This window comes from Eschrichtius robustus, chromosome X, assembly GCF_028021215.1.
Source record: "Eschrichtius robustus isolate mEscRob2 chromosome X, mEscRob2.pri, whole genome shotgun sequence".
In the NCBI taxonomy this organism is placed as follows: Eukaryota; Metazoa; Chordata; class Mammalia; order Artiodactyla; family Eschrichtiidae; genus Eschrichtius; species Eschrichtius robustus.
The window spans coordinates 21,431,828-21,435,272 of NC_090845.1; positions in this window are offsets into that span (position 1 = coordinate 21,431,828).

Consider the following 3,445-nt stretch of genomic DNA (forward strand, 5'->3'; position numbering starts at 1 on the left):
AGCGGCAAAATGCCAGAACATTTTTTCCACTTGTCTATTCATCTCTCACACATCGAAGAAATGTTTCACGTCTGCCAGCCAGGGGACACCTATGGGGGCCGCTCAGTTATTCTGGCAAATTCACATACCTGGAAGGGTGAGGGACTCAGGGGTGACCCTTGGCTATGAGGATGGACCGGTGGGTCAAGAATTGCCTCTTCTGGGTCTGATAAAGATCTGATGGACGTGAAGATCTCAGGCGGATCTTCTGTAGGCCCTCAGCTGGGCCCAGTGTGGATGAGCCACCCTTGCTAAAAGGGATAACTTTCCACAGTGAACTACCTGTACACGTGCTGTCACCTCGGGATCTGCGCTTGGTAGTAGCTGAAGCTAAGACCCAGCATTTGCATTTGCATCTGTTCTGTTCAGAAAAACAGATGAGGGAAAAGGCATAACTGAAATGCAGGCACTATCAAAGGACACTGGCAGACAGAAAGCAGAAACAGCCTGTCAAAAACACATGGGAGTAGACTCCCAGGATCTCCTGGGGCATCCATGAACGACCAGATTTACTCCTTTGATGACTGATCCAGCTGTTCAAGGGCAGAATGTCCTGACTTGTGTGGATCTGGACTCCACAGATTAGCATCCTGCGAGCTGCACTTGTCTGCCCTTGGCCAAAGGAGGGACTGAGAAAATGAAAAATAGCCCTGCTGGCAGCTAGGTTGTGATGTTCCCAACTGAAGATAAATAGTGCATGTGGAAAATAAATAATGTCCAGAGAAGGCCGCTCTGACCATGTTTGGAACTAGAGAGAGCCAAGACCACTCCTCAACTGGGAAAATAATCGATTAACAGTCCATCGCCTCCCTGGACTAACAGGACTCACTGTAGCTCCTTTACCAATGACAATTCTAGCGCCTTCTTAATCTTCCCACCTCTCAGAGAAAAATGAAGATGCCCACTTATTGTACTGCTACAGTCGTTGCTGCGTGCAGGCTTTCTCTCTGGTTGCAGCGAGCGGGGGCTACTCTCCATTGCCGTGTGCGGGCTTCTCATTGTGGTGGCTTCTCTTGTCGTGGAGCACTGGCTCTAGGTGCACGGGCTTCAGCAGTTGTGGCACGCAGGCTCAGTAGTTGTGGCTCGTGGGCTCTGGAGCGCAGGCCCAGTAGTTGTGGCGCACGGGCTTAGTTGCTCCGCGGCACGTGGGATCTTCCTGGGCTAGGGCTCAAACCTGTGTCCCCTGCACTGGCAGGCGGATTCTTAACCACTGTGCCACCAGGGAAGTCCCCGCTAATTGGGTTTTGACTACAGGTGTGTTAGTGCCGATCTTCTGTTGATAGACATCTGCCCTGGCCTCTTTGCTGGCCGCCATCCGATTAGCATTGGAAGAGATGCTAAGGGAAAGAAAACAAATGCAACCATTTTCAAATGTCTTCCATTTCTTCTTCTCTCCTCTTTCTCCTGTCTTCGCCTTTGTTAGCTGGAACCGATCTGTTAGTGACTTCTTTTGTATACGTGTGAAACACCGTGTTAACAGCTCCCTATATAGTGTGTCTCTGAGTCAGTTCGCACTGTGGGAGACGTTTTCTGAAGATGTGGCAGTAATAGCAGGGTCTCCATTGTGCCTCCATCTAGTTGATACCTTAAAGGGAAAACGTCTCCCACAGTGCGAACTGACTCAGAGACACACTCAGTTCCTTTGTAGCTCTAAGGGCTCATTAATGAATGAGAAATGGGAACTAAGGGAATTCCCTGGCGGTCCAGTGGTTAGGACTCAGTGCTTTCACTGCTGAGGGCCTGGGTTCAGTTCTTGGTCAGGGAACTAAGATCCCACAAGCTGCATGGCGCAGCATAAGGGAAGGAAGGAAAAGGAGGAAGGGAGGGAGGGAGGGAGGAAGGAAGCTGATTATCCAGTATTTGGAGAATAGTTAAGTATAGTGCATCAGCCTAGTGGACTATCTTGTGGCTGTTAAAAGAGGCAACTGAGGCAACCTAGAAACAAGGAAAATTGTTTATGAAACAATTGTTTATGAAAATTAAATATAATATAGTGAATAATGTGATTACAACTAGGTAGCAATCATCCCTGTGTAGCTCAGGGCCTAAGCTGGGTACCGGGAGGGATTTACAGGTATGACTTGATGGCATGAGCAGTCGGCCCATCAAGGCTCTATCTGAATGAGGGATAGAGGAACCTGATAGAAAGGATCAGGGCTTGGGAATAGGGTGAAGTCAGCAAGGCACTTGCGTGAAATTTAACAGAGTGCCAAACAAATAAACCAACAAAAAAACTTCGATAATCAAGATAAAAATATTTTAATGCAATATTAAAAAAAATCAGAAAAAATCCATGATGGGACACAGTATCAAAAATATTTTTTTCAGTATCAAAATTTTAAGTTAATGTTCAATCCTGCCCTTGCCCAACTCTGAGAGAGAACACCTCACTTGCCTCACCCTAGTCCAGCCCCGGTAAGGACAGTGACTAGCTGCGTGGGACCACCAGCTCTCTCCTACCTCTAGGACTGAACCCCACTGAGAATAAGGGCCACTCCTTGTTAACCCCAAAGGAGGGAGAGTCCAAATGCACACACTTGGTTAGGGAATGGTTGATCGGAGGGAAGATGTTTCCATGTAGTCAAATGTCAAGTAGATCTTCCAGGGGCTTGGGCTGGGACAAGGAGAAACAGCAAATAAAAGTGCCCCCATCATGCAAATCTCCATAAAGAGCTACTCTATGAATGTAACCCAGTTGGGTGACTCGTGGAGATTCTTAGATTGTGAAATGGAGGCATGTCTAGGAGTCACAGGCAGCAAAGGACATCCCTATAACAACCTGGGTCCCTGGGGCACCACTGTCCTTGTAGGAGCAGAGGCTGAAGAGCCACATTATGTTTGTGCAAAAAATATATGTGGGACAAAGCAGAACCCCCCCAAGGAGCAGGAAGGCAGGCACTTGACAATATTTCTGTATACTCTGAAGGTTGGGGGTGGGGGCTGATCTAATCGAGATTCAGTTTTGTAATTGTTGTAAACCTATTGGACAGCCAGGCTGGGGTGGCCTATGTAAAATCAGATTCTATATGCAAATGTGCAAGGACTAGAGAGTAATGGCTCTGAACAAAGATGACTGTGTCAGAGAAATAGTGAGAGATAGTGTGATGGTTGTGTGAAATCTTTTCAAGTTTTTCTTAGTGTTTTCATGTGATCTTTTCAACTAATAACAAGGGAAATGAAGAAAGTATCATATCTATGAAATGACCTATGTAGAGCCTGGCACCATAGCTTGGAGTCCAGCAAACTTAAATTGTTGTCCTACCCAAGTTCGTGTGCCTGATGCACAGTGAGGCCAAACAAACCAAAATGCTGGAGTTTGGAGCAGAGAAAGGTTTATTGCAGGGCCAAACAAGGAGAACGGGTGGCTTATGCTCAAAAGGCCCGATTTCCCCATTGGTTTCAGGGA